This window comes from Castor canadensis, chromosome 6 (assembly GCF_047511655.1).
Source record: "Castor canadensis chromosome 6, mCasCan1.hap1v2, whole genome shotgun sequence".
NCBI lineage: Eukaryota > Metazoa > Chordata > Mammalia > Rodentia > Castoridae > Castor > Castor canadensis.
The window spans coordinates 60,710,833-60,727,713 of NC_133391.1; the positions used below are offsets into that span (position 1 = coordinate 60,710,833).

Genomic DNA, 16,881 nt, shown 5'->3' on the forward strand with positions numbered 1-16,881 from the left:
TCACTTGGTAAACTCCTATTCATCCTTCAGTGGCCATTCAGCTGCCACCTCCTCAGAGAGGCCTTTTCCAGTCTCCCTGCCTAGATCAAGTTCAAGGAAATACACACTTAACGCACCTGGTCTCTCTCCTTCATTTCAGTTGACATGGTGAGAGGGTTTTTTTATTTGTTTGATTATTTGACAATGTTTTATCTGCTTCCTCTAAATACACACAATAAATTGCAAGCTCCAAGAACATAGGGACTATTTTTGTAACCTTGAGTGCTATTCTGGTATAAGGTGGGGACTCAATGAATGTTGAATGAATTAACATTGAGTAATGACACTTCCACATTTCTCCTTCATTTCGCGCAACTGCTTTTCACAAGTCCTGCTATTTGGCAGTCTTAACCATATAATGGTTTCTTGCCGTGTTAATAAAAGGTGGTAAAAGTCCTCAGAAAGATAACATCAAAAAGTAGGCTTCCTGTCAATGGTGTGCAATTTCACAGAGACTAATGTTTGAAGGAGGACAACACAGCTTAAAGATAAACAGTTGCGACCACTGACCCAAACTGCAACGCTGATTGTGCTTTTGTTACATGTGTCATTAACTTACTACTTCTTAAAAAGCTAACCAGCTGCCAGATGACATGGATGCTTTTTGGAAGCAAACTGAGTCATAGCTCAGTCAGTGTTATTAATCGGGAAGAAATACATCAGGAGGAATGCTTCCGTGATTATGGGGACTTTTTTAAATTCCAGCAATACTTATGTAATTGTGAATATGAAGCCATTTTGATATCAGTAAGAAACAGCGGGGACCAGTTTTGTACATATTAGGTGCTAGTCACAGAAGCTGGTTTGGGCAATGAGACAGGAGAGAAGTTTGTTAGCAGGGTGTCAGGGCTCTGCTTCTGATTTGAGAACTGACTGGGAGACTTGAGAACCCTTCAACGGCACAACAATCATCCTTGGTTTAAGACCAAGACCCCTCTCCTTTGAAAAAGTCTAGTCCTGGACTAGGCCCAGGACTAGAGCCCAAATAGTAGACAGTGAGGAGGGATGAGCATGCTTACAGTAGTTATCCATGGTAGTAGTGGTGCTTTCTAGAAAACCAGTCTTAGAAAAATGATCCTGGGTTAGCAGTGAGGTAGGGAGGGGAACCAGGGTTTCCACACCAAGCTGCAACCATTAAGGGTGGCTGGAAAGGGTCTAAGGTTGAGAGCTGCCCCAAGCTACTGGCAGAGGCAAAGAGAGGATTCTGTAAAGGAAAGCTTCCTAGTTGCCAAATTAAAAACAGGGGATACCCACTGAACAAAACCAAGTAATGAGCTCCCAAACCAGCATCCCAAACACAAAAGAAAGCAATCCAATGTGTCTGCAAGATGGCAAACAAACCACCCATTGTAGACAATTCCTAACACAACCAGGCTATCAGCTATAGAATGGGATAGGTCCAGTGGATCCCATGGTCATGGTCATGGTCTTCTACCTCACCTCCTTTTCTTTAAGGTAAGTCCCCTGATCCAACGCAGTATGATGTGTGGCTCCATGCCAGTTGATGGAACAGGTGAGCCCCAGACAGTGGTGCTATAGAAAGGTGACCTAAGCTGGGTGCTAGTGGCTCACACCTGTAATCCTAGCTACTCAGGAGGTAAAGATCAGGAGGATCACAGTTGGAAGCCAGCCCAGGCAAATGGTTTGTGAGACCCTATCTTAAAAAAAAAGTTGGGGGGGGAGCTGGTGGAGTGACTTAAGGTGTAAGCCCTGAGTTCAAGCCCCAGTACTGCAAAAAAAAAAAAAAGTGACTTCACAGATGATAAATACTCTTCCTTTTGGGACAAACTGCTGGTCCTGCACAGTGGACAGTTCCAACATGAACTCCTGCAAACATTTTGGCCACCTCACTGCCTCTCACTGGGTTATTTACACATCTGAAACTAGTCACTGTGGCCCAGGAGATGACCTGGTTGAGTCAATTATGTCCCACACAGACTACACTGGGAAGAATAGACAGAGATCACCACCAAAAAAAAAAAAAAACAAAAAAAAACAGTGTAATTAGGAAATGGAAAATGGATGCTACGCAGCCAAAAATGACAAAGAGTATATTTCTTTTCTATTCTACTCTATTCTATTCTATTCTTCTGTTCTGTTCTATTCCATTCTGTTTCCTCCACCAAAGCAAGGTCTTCCTGTTTGGACGGAATCCTGTGGAGTTGGAATTCCACAGAAGGAGCATAAGTCAGCACCAAGCATTCACTACCACAAGCAGCTGTCTAGATAAGGAGCATAGCCACCGAGAGGGGAAAATGATCCAAACTTAAGTAAGACATTTTTTCGTCTACACTCAGTGGACAATGTGGTGTGCATATGAAATATGGACCAAGTGTTTTTGGGGAGTATAAGTAAAATACGGCCCTGGGTGTGCACATGCCTTTAAACTCAAAAGAGATGAGTGGAATTTTAAGCATGGATTTTGTGCAGTGTCAAGGAAGCAGGAGAAGTTTCTGCCCATCCATCTTAAAGTTTTATTTATCTTCTAGAGACTCTGCATGTGCTTCACCAAATCGCAAGTTAGATGGATCCTGGCTAATGTTACAGATGGCAGTTCTTCATGGTCATTAATAAATGTTTCTAGCAGAAAATATTTAGGGGAAATATTCCCTCAGAAGTAAAAAATCAGGAAACTTAAAAAGAACAGGAAAAGAAAAACACTATCATCTGAATTCCCAGATAAATAAAGGGAAGGTAGGCGAAGTAAAGGAAGTGACCAAGAGCAGGCCGAGGTTTTCCTGATCCTCCTTTGAGCCCAGACACTCCTAGAATCTGTTTCCCACTATTTGCAGGAGGTCAGGTAGCAACTAACTGCCAGCTCTAACTGGCTCAAATGGTGTTAAAATAATCTACTTTAAATGTACATTGTGGACTTATAACCAATTTGGCAAAGTAGGATATAGAAAATAGAGCAAAACTTTTTAATTAACCAATTTTAAAACAAAGAAAAAATACTTCAAGTAACAGATACAGAGAAGTCAGGGTCAAGGAAGCAGCAGTAGACGCAGGTGGTTTGTAGAAGTATCTGAACCAATCACAGCCCTCATCGATGAGGTCCAGCACTTCAGAGCCCAGACCTGGCAGAGAACCCATGGTTCAGGTCTGAGCAAGGAAAAGCAGGAAGTGAGATGCCTGCTTAAAGCCAAGGACAAAGCGTAGCTTCTGTGTCTAAGAAACAAGAAACAGAAAAATCTCTTCTTGTTTTTGCTGTTGTTGAGACAGGCTGTCACTATGTTGAACTCACAGGGTCAAGTGATCCTCCAATATCAGCCTCCAGAGTAGCTGATACTAAAGGTAGTTACCTACACACACAAGAACCAGAAAATTCCTAATCACTGCCTAGAGGAACAGCAAGGAAACTTGCCATATCCTAAGAGTAAGGTGAGAAATAAAGATCCACTTGAGAAATCAGAATCCTAAGCTGTACTGCATATGCGTGTGACATTCTCATGTACAGATGATGCACGGTACTCATTCACACACCTAAGTTAACATGAAGCCCAGTTTGTTTTCAGTGAGACACATAAGGCTCTGGCAGAGGCAAATGCAAAGGAAAATGATCTCCTAATTATGATTATAAATGAGTATAAATCATGTAAGAGGGAGATTCAGCAGAGAGAGTTAACAAAGGGATTAACAGGTCCTCTACTCTGAATGATAGTTTGTTCTAAAAGATGCTTCAAAGTATGCTAAATGTACCCAAAAAGATAAATAAAAGAATAGAAACTATAAAGCAAGAATAAGACAGCTCAGCAAATTAAATAAAAGCAGATTTGGAAAAAAAAAAGATTATCTAGAAATAAAAAAGAAAATGGCTTCTGAAGTTAAAACTCAGTAAACAATAGAAAGAGAGCTGAAGAGAGAGAATAATTAACAGATGAGTTTGAGGGAACACCACTGCAATGTGTCACAGAGAGAGATGAATGGAGAACATGAAAGAGAAGATAACAGACATAGAGGGTGGAGAGAAACTTCAAGAGGACCCCTGAAGGAGAAAATATGGAGAAGACAGGAGCAAAATTTGAATAGATGAGGCTGGCAGTATTCTAGTTTGAAGAAAGACATGCTCTCAGACTGAAAGAACAGGAAAAGTTACAAGAAATGTATAAAAACAAAGATCAGGAAACGTTACAAGAAAGGTATAAAAACAAAGCACATCTCTATACTTAAAAATAAATTATAGAAAATCAAAGACAAGAGAAGAATCTGAAGTGAAAAAAGAAGACAGCTTTCTTAGAATGTCAGTCGGATTGAGAGAAGAATTCTCATTATTTATTTAGGAATAAAAGTGAATACCTCTACCTATGAGGTAGCCAGCTGTACTTTTTTTTCCTATAATAAACTTTCTGTTTTCCTTCACTTCAAAAAAATAAATAAAAGTAAAATAAATCATTTTTTATCAAACATTGAAAGATACTGCTTATAGATTCAAAGTACCCATATTTGGTCAGATATTATTTTAGATGTTTCTGTATTTTTTAGATAAGATCAATGTTTAAGTCAGAAAACTTTGAGGGCCAAGCACATGATTCACACCTGTAATCCCATCTACACAGGAGGTGGAAATCGGGAGTATTGTGGTTCGAGGCCAGCCCAGGCAAAAAGTTACTGAGACCCTCATGTCTACCAAGTCAGGTGTGGTGACAGGTGTCTGTGGTCTCTGCTACACAGAAGGCATAAGTAGGAAGATCACAGTCCAAGGCTGGCTCTAGGTAAAAATATGACACTCTATCTGAAAAAAAACCAAAGCTAAAAGGCCTAGAGGTGTGTCTCAAGTGATAGAGTGCTTGCCTAACAAGTACAAGGCCCTGAGCTCAAACCCCAGTACAGACCAAAAAAAAAAAAAAAAAGACTAAAGACTTTGAGTAAAGCAGACTATGATCCATAATATGGGTGGGCCATGCACAACCAGTTGAAGTACTTTATCAAAAACAAACAACATTCCCAAAAGAGAAGGAATTCTACCAGCTGGTGGCCTTTCCTACTCTGCAGATTTTGGAACTGATAGTTCTACAATCATATAATCCAATTCCTATAAATAAATTCTCTCTAGATAGACAAATAGATGTAGATGACACAGAGAGATATAGATACAGAAAAACATTGACTGACACACAGACCTACATAAAAATCCATCTAGTAAAAGTTACACTTTGATGTGAAAAAAAAGAACCAAACCTAGAAGAAAGGGATGGTTTATAAGACACACTAATGAGCAAGTAACTTAGTAACATGCTGATAATATAAATAAATATTGACTATAAAGAAAAGACATTAAAAATTTTTCAGATTACTTCTAAAAGAGTAGAGTTAAAGAAAAAACAGAAAATTTAGACTGTCATAATGATAGAAGTGAAGCAAAAGAAACAAGGAGCGGGAATTTGAAAATACCAACAGTAACAATTTAAAAATGAATAATCTCAATAAATGTAAACAGATTAAATTTACTCATTAAAACACTGAGACTCCCAGATTGAGTGAAATATAAAAACAACATGGTTAGATCTTAAATATGTAATGTTGAGTAAAAAGAGCAAGATGTACCCTAATGAAAAGTTTTCAAATCACAAACAATTCTAAGAGTGATAAATAAGCGAATTCGTATGTACCAGAAGTACAAAACATCACACACACCTGCTGCAGGATGGTGGTTCCTCCGGGGAGGGTGGAAGTGAGATCTGAGAGGACACAGAAATGAAAAATGCCATCAGTCATGCAGGGCAGGTCCTTGCCTGGGTGCCACCTGCCATGGCAGAGGCTTCCCTGTAGATGGCCACCTGTCCTGTGCCAGGGTTGAAAATGAATTCCACAATATCCCCTGGAGTGGGTTAAGACATGGGCCTTAAGAAGTAAGGAAATGCCTGCATACATATGCAGGATCAGCAGAAGAGAAAGCATGGCTGTCCATCTCCACTATCCAACTGGTGTGAGAGTCTATGGCTACACCTGCGAACTAGTGAAGTCACTGTCCTCCTCCTTTCTCCTTTTCCATAAGCAGGTCTAAGAAAAAGTGCTTGTCAGTGGGACATACAGAGACTGCCGAGTGCCAGAAGGTCAAGATTGTGGAGACCAGCCACTTACAGAGTAGTCAGGGAAGGTCAGCTGCCTTTCACTTTGGGGTCTTGGGGTCTGTGGAAATTTGCCATACTTCCACCAGAATTAGAGAGACCACAAGCACCATGAGAAATGGGGCCTAGATGAAGCCCCTCAAACAAGGAAAAGGGGATGCCCTGGTCTCAGACAGGTGTTGTCCAAGCAAGCTACAGGAGTTCCAAGGTCATTTTCAGAAAATACACATCATGGGACCAGACATAGTGGTAATCTCAGCCTCTCGAGAGACAGAGGGCAGGAGGCTCATGGTTTGAGGCCAGCCCGGGCAAAAAGTTAGCAAGACCCCATCACAATCAATAAGTCAGGCATGGTGGAATGCATCTGTCATCCCAACTATGTGGGAGGCATAGATAGAAGGACTGTGGTCAAAAGCTGGTCCCAGGCAAAAACATGAGACCCTGTGTCATATAAACCACTCCAAGTCACACACACATCCTTAAAAAAATTAGTTTTTCTTCACCTAGAACCCGGTTTTGATAAAATCCAAGAAAGTAGGTCTCATGATCAACTTGCTTCCAGAACCTTGACTTTGACTTTAATCTTTACAAAAGGAAGTGAGTGGATTTTGGATGGGTCCTAATCTTTCTGTCTTAGCCTCTTGACCTTCTGCTTCCTTCAACTTTGAGGACAAGAAAAAGTCTCAGTGGTTGAAACACAATCTATTTATCACTTTCAGCTGACTTTGGAATGCACCTCCCTTTCCATTGAAGAGGGGCACTTCATCTTATAGACATTAAAAGTGAATTTTATTTCTAACGCCACTGCTAGATTTTCAGTCAAATTTTTTTTTCTCAAGACTCTCCTCTGCCCCCTCCCCTCTGTTCCCAAGGCCACTGTGTGATCAGTTACATTTTTGTACAGCACACACTTCAAGCAGCCGCAGTTGCTGATTTTACAAAGAATAACAACAGACATGATGGGGACATTTGGCAAGAGCCCATAGACCAAGCAGCGAGCCACCGATAGACTCCTCTCCATGAGCTTGTACAAGCAGTTCTTTCTTCAGGGCACATGCAGGCGGGAGCGGGGGGAGAGACCCACACACCAGGAGGGAGCACAGATTCTGGATTTTTGGATTCTTTACCCAACTTTTAAAAATATGTTTTATGTCAGCATCTAAGTGACCTAGGCCAGGCTACCAAACACACTTTTTCCTTTCATTCATGAACTCTACTCTGAAAGTAGGCGGGAAATAATCCCTTGCTGTTGTTCCTGGGTTGTCTTTGATGAGTGCGATATTAAATATGACTGTTTCAGATGTCACCACTCCATGGAGGGCATAACTGTCAGCATTTAGAAGGAGAATAATTGGATTCACATCTGTGTTATGTTTTCAAATTGCTGGGTCAGTTCTGGGTCCCCTGCTGTAAATTCACCATTGAAGACCCAAGTAAAAGGAATGTGACAGTTTAATACCTGGAATAAGTTATTAACTGTAAGGAGGCAGAAAACAGTGGCACTAGTGAGCACAGCACATTACATTGCTCACAGTTCTGTAAATGAAAATTGTTTTTATGTCAGTGAAATATTTTTCTTTATTAACTCCTTTGCTTCACTCAGGTTCTATCAGCTTGATGTAATATAAAACAATCACTTTTATTTGGTCTTTTAATTTATGATGTCTAAAGTCTAACACCCAAGTGTAAGAGAGTGAATTGATAAGAAAAGGGAGGCGCTCGTAACATTTCACTTCCCCAAGGTCAGGTGGCTCCTGTCGCCTGAAACCACCATCTTTCATGGGAACAAGATGTCAGGCAAATCCCACGTGACTCACTCCATGAAATAGCACCATTTTTGGTCATGGTGCCTCTGTCATGGCCAAGAGGAAGGAAATTTGAAGTCCAATCTCACTCATTAGTTTAAAAGTTACTTAAAAGAAAAGACAAAGACGCCAAGAACCTGAGAGGAAGAGAGAGAGGTTATCCCTGTGTCCCGCACGCTCCCGCATCTTCAGTGCGCATCTTCAGTGGTGCTGTGACTGGATGAGCTTGGTTTTTCTGTGACAGACACCGCCAGTGATTTGTCTATGCCTGTGTCACCAGACCATCTCCACCCAGAACAATTCTCCACTTCCATCACCCCTCTTGTCACACGAGCCTGTGGTGAACAGGCAAACTTGCCATCACATGCGTCTCAGCCAGTCATCAGTTTTAAACATGGATGGCTTTTCCTGTACAAAAAACATTCACCCTGCTAATGAAGACCAGGGCTGAGGCTGGGTAAGAGCTTCTCACCCTTGGGTCGCTCACACTCCCTTCCATCTCTTAGCTATTCTAAGGGCCTTCAACAGCCACTGCTTTTCCTACAGACCCACTTAATTGTCACAAAGGTGCCATGTCCACTTTTACTGCAGATGAAGAAACTGTGGCTCAAAGAAATGAAGTAACCTGCCCAAATCTTTCCACAGCCACATCTCAGGCATGCATTGTCTGTCTACTGATTTCCTTTCAATAATCCACTTTTTTCTCCTTACATAAAATCATATTTAGGAAATCTTGTCACTATTATAAAGGAAAAACACTCATGACCCAATAGATAATTATATTTTCAAATATACATTAGATAAATGTGTATACCATTTCATACTCATGAGAGTGGCTATAATCAAAAAGAAAAAAGAATAAACTGGGCACCAGGGGCTCACACCTGTAATCCTAGCTCTTGGGAGGCTGCGATTGGGAGGGTCATGGCTCCAGGCCAGCAAAAGTTAGCAACAGAAAAAGAGCTGGGCATAATGGCACACACGTGTCATCCCAGCTGTGGCAGACAAATAAAATAGAAGGGTTGAGATACAAGTCAGCCTGGATAAAATGTGATACCCTACATCCAAAATGACCAGAGTAAAAGGGCTGGAGGGGTGGCTCAAGGGGTAGAGCACCTGCGTAGCAAGCAGAAGCCCTGAGTTCAAACCCCATCACTGCCAAATATATATGGATATATAGAGAGAAAATGGGAGGGAAAAATAAGAAAAGGAAGTGAATTTGATCAAAGTACATTGAGTGCATGTATGGACATATCACATTGAAACCTCTTCGTGCAGTTAATATATGCTAATAAAAAAGAGAAAAAATGGAAATGTCTCCATGTTGGTAAGGACGTGGAGACACTGAAACCTTCACACACTGCTAATGGGAATGTAAGATAGCATGCCAGCTCTTCACCAAGTCAGAATTATCAAAGGACCCAGTGATCTCACCGCTAGTTTTATTACCCAAAAGATTTGAAATAGGGACTCGATCAGATATTGCACACGGACGTTCTCAGCAGCATAACTCATAATAGCAAAAAGAGCAACGTTGGAGGTATCACAATACCCAGCTCAAACTACACTTCAGAGCCACAGCAATAAAAACAGCATGGTGCTGGCACAAAAGCAGACATGAAGACCCAGGGGACACAAGGGAAGAGCCCAATATACATCCACCCAGCTACAGCCATCTCATTTTAGATGAAGAAGCCCAAGACACACATTGGAGAAAAGACAGCATCTTCAACAAATGGTGCTAGGAAAACTGGATATCTACATGTATGTAGAAAACTGAAACTAGATCCATCTTTCATCCTATACAAATACCATTTCAAAGATTACAAATACCACTACAAGAAGCTAAAAAGCCTCTGCACAACAAAAGAAACAGTCACCAGACTCAAGAGGCAGTCCCAGAATGGGAGAAAAATTTGGCCAGCTATATATCTGACAAGGGATTAATAAAATAGAATATACAGGGAGCTCAGAAAACTAAACTCCCAAAGAATCAATGACCCAGTGAAGAAATGGGCAAATTAACTGACCAGAGCTCTTTTCAAAGGAAGAAATCCAAATGGCCAAAACACACATGGAGAAATGCTCACCATCCCTGGCCATAAAGGAAATGCAAATCAAAACCACATTAAGATCCCACCTCACTCCTTTTAGAACAGCTATCATCAAGAACACAAACAACAACAAATGTTGGTGAGGATATGGGGGGAAAGCAACCCTCTTGCACTGCTGGTAGGAATGCAAATTAGCACAACCACTATGGAAAACAATATGGAGGCTCCTCAAAAAACTAAAAATAGAACTGCTATATGATCCATCAATTCCACTCCTAGGGAAATATCCAAAGTAATGTGAGTCAGGTTACAACAAAGGCACCTGCACACCCGTGTTTATTGCAGCACTCTTCACAATAGCCAAGCTATGGAAACAGCCAAGATGCCCCACTACTGGTGAATGGATTAAGAAAATGTGGTATTTATACACATTAGAATTTTATTCAGCCATAAAGAAGAATGAAATTTTGTCAACTGCAAGTAAATGGATGGAACTGGAGAACATCATCTTAAATGAAGTTAGCCAGGTTCAGAAGACCAAAAGCAGCATGTCTTCTCTCATATGTGGAATATAGCCCTAATACAAATACAGAAGTATTATGAAAAACAAGTCACGCTAAGGGGAGGTCACTAATGGAAGAGGGAGGGTAAAAGAAATAAGTTAAGAAGATGAATATGGTTGATGTACTTTCTATACAAGAATGAATATAGAATTTTTAAACCTGTTGAAACTGCCATAAGAAGGGGATTAAGGTAGAAAGGAGAAAAATAGAGGGGATGAACTAATTCAAGTTATAATATGTATATACATGGAATTGTCACAATGAAATATGGTACTGGGTTTTTGGGGTTTTTTTGTTTTGTTGTTTTTGCAGCACTGGGGTTTGAACTTAGGGACTTTATCTTGAGCCACTCCACCAGCCCTTTTTTTGTGATGGGTTTTGTCGAGATAGGGTCTCCCAAAACATTTCCCCAGGCTGTCTTCATACTGTGATCCTCCTGATCTCTGCCTCCTGAGTAGCTAGGATTACAAGCATGAGCCACCAGCACTTGGCCTGAATAGCTACAAACAAACAAATGAAAAAAATCCTTTTTTTTTTTTTTTTTTAGAAAACAGAGAAGAGGAAAACAAAACGGATTCTGTCTGCGGGGGTTAATACCAGTGGGAGGGGAGGACATAAGGAAAGGGTGGAGGAGGTGAATGTGGTGGAAATAGTATGTACTCGTATAAAAATGGAAAAATGAGACCTGCTGAAACTATTCCAGGGAGGGATGATAAAGGACAATGATGGAGGGGGTGAATTCAACTATGACCTATTACAAGAACTTTTGTAAATGTCACGATGCACCCCCAGTGCAACAATAATTTTTAAAAAGTGTAAACAACTCCAGTGCCCATCAACTGCTAAATGGATAAGCAAAATAGGGTACATCTATACCACGGAATATCATTTGATCATAAAATGGAGTTAAATACTGACACATGACACAGAATGGATGAACCTTAACAACAGTACACTAAGTGAAAGAAAGCAGACACAAAAAGCCACATATTGTATGATTCCACTTATGAGAAATGTTCAGAATAGGTAAATTCATAGAGACAGGAAGTACATTAGCAGCTGTCAGAGAAGGGAGAAAAGCATGATAAGTGACTGCTTTGTGCATATGTGATTTCTTATTGAGGCCATGCTGTGGAAGTCGCCATTGTGATAGATGTACAACTTTGTGAGAGGTAAAGGGGTTAACTTGATATGTGAATTATTTCTCAATAAATCTGCTATTAAAAAATAATAGAGAAAACGTTGAGGTGCTTCAGGGAAATTGCAAATATTCTACTTCATTTGTACTTTGCTTTGTGAATAAGGATCTGAAAACACAGAAAAAATAGATGGAGAGACTAGTAAAACACACACACACACATTGTTTTAAAAGATGTGCTTGTTTTCCACCTGAAATAATTTCATATCTACCTGATGTAGCAATGCCAAAGTTGGAGAACAATGCTGAAAATTACAGAGGGTCAGCTCAGGGGTCAATGAGCCTCAGTTGAAGCTCAGTCCTATGTCACCCACTATATGAATTGAGAAAGTTCCTAAATGTCTCTAAGCTCAGCTTCTTCATCTATAAAATGGGAAGAACCCTGGGGGGAGCCAGTACCAGGGCAGTCTGGGTCATTGACTGAAGATAATAGTGTTTCTTCAATTTTATTATTTGCTAGCTAGGTAAGATGCTAGAAACAGTATGTGTAATTTCTATAAATACAAAACTTCATGGTTCAATTTGAGCATAAGGACCAGGTGGATAGGGCTCCCGAACCCCTAGGCCTTTTAGAACCAAATAGCTTCTACTGTCACATCTACCATAGGAGTTGTTGATACCCTTAAATTCAGATTCTGTTGTTTGACAAACCACACTTTATTTTTAAACTGTTAAAACATCAATTTACAGTAAAGTAAAAAGACTAGGCTATCCTCATCTCTTGGATACCTGTACCAAAAAAAACTATATTTTATTTGTATTTTTTATATTTTACTAGTTGCTGGTGTCTTGCATATATCCTCAAAACGATTATCTTAAAATGCTGAAAGAATTTGCTCTAAAAATCTATAGCATTTGCTAAAAAGAAAAGATAAATAAAGTATTGAAACCATTGCTCAACTCTTAATTGACACGGTGGTCTTGGTGTATCCCATTGGATCTGAGAGGCCCACTCATGTACAGCAGCATTCATTACCTAAAAATAAATTTCACATGTGCAGATTCAGTGACAATAATAATAAACAAATGCCAAATTATTAAAACATATTATGCCTTTCCACCAGCCATTAGAACGAGCTTAGAGTCTCTGAGAGTCCATGTGGCAATAAAAGAATGGCCCCCAACTGGATCAGAAATGCGAGAGTGAAAACCCTTTTTCTTTTAAAGAGTCTATATAACATGCCCTGAAGAAATAACTCAGAGTAAACACGCTGTTACTCCTATCTCTTGGTCTCCTGTTTGATTGAATACTGAGGAAGTCACCTCACAGGGAGATGCCATCAACCAGTCAACTTTGCAAAGCAATTGAGGTTACTAAAACAGGCTGTGTTTATAAGACAAGGTCACAAAAGAACTTCAACAACTCTTAGTGTATCTGAGTTGGTCCTAGTTGAATTTTTTCAAGTGTTCCCAATCTGTCCTTAATTATTTCTACCTAACTCAACCTTTGCACATACAGAGGCGAGGAGGTAGAATGGGGCCCCAGGGCTTTACCTTTTCATGAAAAGCCAGAGGTAACATTTAGCCAGCTGGAATTGCAGCTTACTCCTTGACTTCTTCAGAGGAAATTTGACTGAGCACATGGATCTGGGCTGTGCAACAGGTCACTGCTTGCTTTGCCAGTTGGTGCGTGTAAAATGGTATTTGGCGAGCATTCACCAAAGGCTGTTGGTCTACAGCTGAATTATCCTTCCTGCTATCTTTGAGTCACCAAAGAAAAAGGTCAGATTCATGACATGAAAAAGTACAAATGAGGATCAGTTATTAGTAACCGTGACAACTTCCCACATGCATTCTGTGAGCTCAGTTAATGCTCTCTGCCAATACTGAGCTAAAATATCTATAGGTGTATTTGTGTATATGAAAATATATTAAATGGCCACGTCGTTAAATGTCTGTTGATGTGCTTCCATATAAATGCAACCCTTCACAGGGCCTGAAATGTACAGATACAAATACACAGAGATGGGTGTAGCTCAGTATAGCACTTGCCTCGTATGCATGAAAGCCTGGGTTCAATCCACAGTACCACAAAAAAAAAAAAAAAGGAAGAGGAGGAGTGAAAGGACAAAGGCAAAAACAGATACGAGAGATATATCAATATACTAAAGTATAAACAAATTAGAAAAATATAAAACTGTGTGTCTTAAATAATACATATCATATTGGGGGGACATTCTATTTCTCCATTTTTATTATGATATACTCATTGTACAGGAGGGATTTGTTGTGACAATTCTGGTCTTACACTGTTACATGTCCCCCACTATCCTGGGGAAACATTCTAATTCAAGCTTTATGGCTAAAAGCTTAGAAAATATCATCTGTTTTCAATTATAAAATGCTGAATATATTTATTGCTCAACCTACATAAGTACTCCCATATTTCAATAATAGTCTTACATTAGATTTGTTTTCTGTGACTTGAATAAAACAGGGGTTCCTTGAGAAAATTTTCTCTGCTTAAATTCTTTAAAAATTAGAGATTTAAAAATAAAGAAAAAACAAAAAAGAACACACTAATAAAGCTATAAAATGAACTGAAATATGAGTAAATAAGTAATGTAAAGAGTACATAGAGAATACTTTAAAATCTACAAGAAAAAGATAAATATTTCAATTGAAGCAAGGGTAAAGGTCAAGAGCAGGCAAGTCACAGAAGAAAGAATAAAAATGCCCACTTGTAAAAATATTCAACCTTACTTTAACCAACAAAAACTATTTTATTTTAATTATTTCCATAGTTATAGCTTATTACAAAGAAAAGGTACAGATTAAAGTCATCCAAGGGAAGAACACATAAATTAAAGTCCAGGAAGGTTTCAAATGCTTAGCCTCTGGGGTCCTCTCTGGTGTCAGGACACTACTTCTCGGTATCACTATGTGACAACTGCACAGAATATTACTAACCAGAGAAATTTGCCTGAGCCTCGAAGTCTAAAGTTTTTTTACTGAGGCTCCATCACACAGGAATGACTGACTCACTGATTTGCCTGGGTACTGGATCCCACTGCCAGGTGGACTGATACCATGTGATCCAAAGCCCCCACCCTGAATCAAACAGTTTGTTCTTCTAGCATGGCTGGGCCCACCCTCTGTGAAATTAGATACTGGTTACATATATCATAAAATGAATAAGTCAAAGCAGATTTTTCTACTTCATAGTTCATGTCAAATTTAATAGTCTCTTCACTGATTCTTTGAATTGAAAAAGGTTAATTTCATTTTCCCCTTCATTTTTAAGAATAACAACACACTTTGGTAATCTTCAACTTCTTTAGTATCAAGGAGCTCTTTTTTATTGACTTGCGTATTTTTCTCAGTAGCTTTAATTTGAAGAAGTGTTTGCAGGATACCTTTTTCTGTGGAGCTATTTTTCCACACATACTCTTCCATGTCTGTTTCAGTCTTATTTTTTCCCATTCTTCAGTTTTTCAAGACTCATGGTCTAGAACTGTTAGTAGATACATTGCATAATGTATCTACAACAGTTGATACTCCTGTTTTGATGATAAGTACATCTGTGGTCTTGCAGTTTAATAAATTTCTTCTTTGCACAACCATCTAAATTCAAACTGGAAAGTTTAACCCTCAGAGTTTCTCAAGCTTTGGGGTTTTGACTGATGGTCCTGATGAAACATAATCAGCTGTGTGGATTTCAATTGGAAAATGCTTCTCACATTCCTTGTCACTGCTAAGAACAGCTGGCCACTCAGTGCAGAAATCTTTAAGAGCAATGCAGTGTTTTTTAATTGCTACAGGAGTCAAACGCAGAAAATTGGGGATGTTTCAAAGTTCTAGTTTTCCCTCCTTTGCCATGGGCACACCCTTTTTTTACTGGATAACCCATCCCAACAGGTAGAGATACCACCAAGGGTTTAAATGGCACTGCCACAGGGTAAACACTAAGCCAGTCCTGGTCAACAGATTTTCTCAGTCCTAGGAGGCAGCACCTGTTTCCTGGGAGTACATAGGTCGTTCTGCATCTCAAAGATGACCCATTCTCTTTCTTCTGGATGTTCTTCCTGTTGTACACAGGCTGGGTCTCGGCTGGGTGGCCAGGCTCACGGTGAAGGCATGCAGGCTCTTGCCATAGCATGACTGTAGCGGCCACCATGCTCACAAAAACGATTCTAAAAGAGGAGTAAAGGGTCCCAACTACTTAAAAGTAAGTAATGCTTGGTATTGGTGAGTCACCCTTTTGTGGGTCACATGAAAAGCTGTGTAAAGGTATACACATACCTAATCTTTGGTGCAACAATTCAGAGTCCAGGAATTAATCTAGAGAAATCACCAAATTAATGAGCAAAAGCTACACATATACACATTAGCTCAATCTGATGACAAACATAAAAGTATATATGTACATGTGTGTATGGACGGATGATATAGTGGCATTGTATATGAAATCCCCCAAAATATGAAATAACCTAAATCTCCAAAAAGACAGCTAATCGACTAATTTATGACACCCCTGACAATGAAATGAGAAACCGTTGAAAATGATAATGTGGAAATTTTTTGGCAGTACTAGGGTTTGAACTGAGTTTGAACTCAGGCCTTAAGTGTTCTACCACTTAAGTCATGCCTCCAGCCCAGTAATGTGGAAATAAATCTATTACCTCAGTGGTAGAGGGCTTGCCAAGCTTGTACAGGGCCCTGGTTTCACTCGCCAACATCACAAAATACTACTATTAATATAGTGATAATTATTAATTAACAGGAAATTCCAAGGCAGATTACTTAGAAACCAAACTTCAGAACACGTGTGCATAACCAAAGTCTAGAAATTATGCTAAAACAAGAACATTAGTTATCTCCGGGCAGTGAGATTTTTGAATGTTTTTTTTCTTTCTACCATTCTGTATAGTTTAACACTTTGCAGTGTATACATTGGGTGACAATTAGAAAAATCATCTCACCAGATGTAATGGCATTCACCCATGATCCCAGCACTCAGAAGGCTGAGGCAAGAGAATCTCAAGCTCAAACTCAGCTTGGGCTACATAAGGAGACCCAGTTAGAGAGAGAGAGAGAGGTTCTCTTTCCAAGCACAGGCACAGCAAACAACATGATCCTGCAAGTCAAACTATCTAACACTGAATGTACAAACTGCCGCTCATCACCCTACTGATTCCCTCTATTGATTGGAAG

General features: G+C 39.7%; 1 pseudogene; it reads right to left on the bottom strand.

Annotated features, from left to right (window-relative positions):
* Positions 1 to 14,833: 14,833 nt before the first annotated feature.
* Positions 14,834 to 15,674, bottom strand: LOC109680652 (small ribosomal subunit protein mS35 pseudogene; annotated as a pseudogene).
* Positions 15,675 to 16,881: the final 1,207 nt, after the last annotated feature.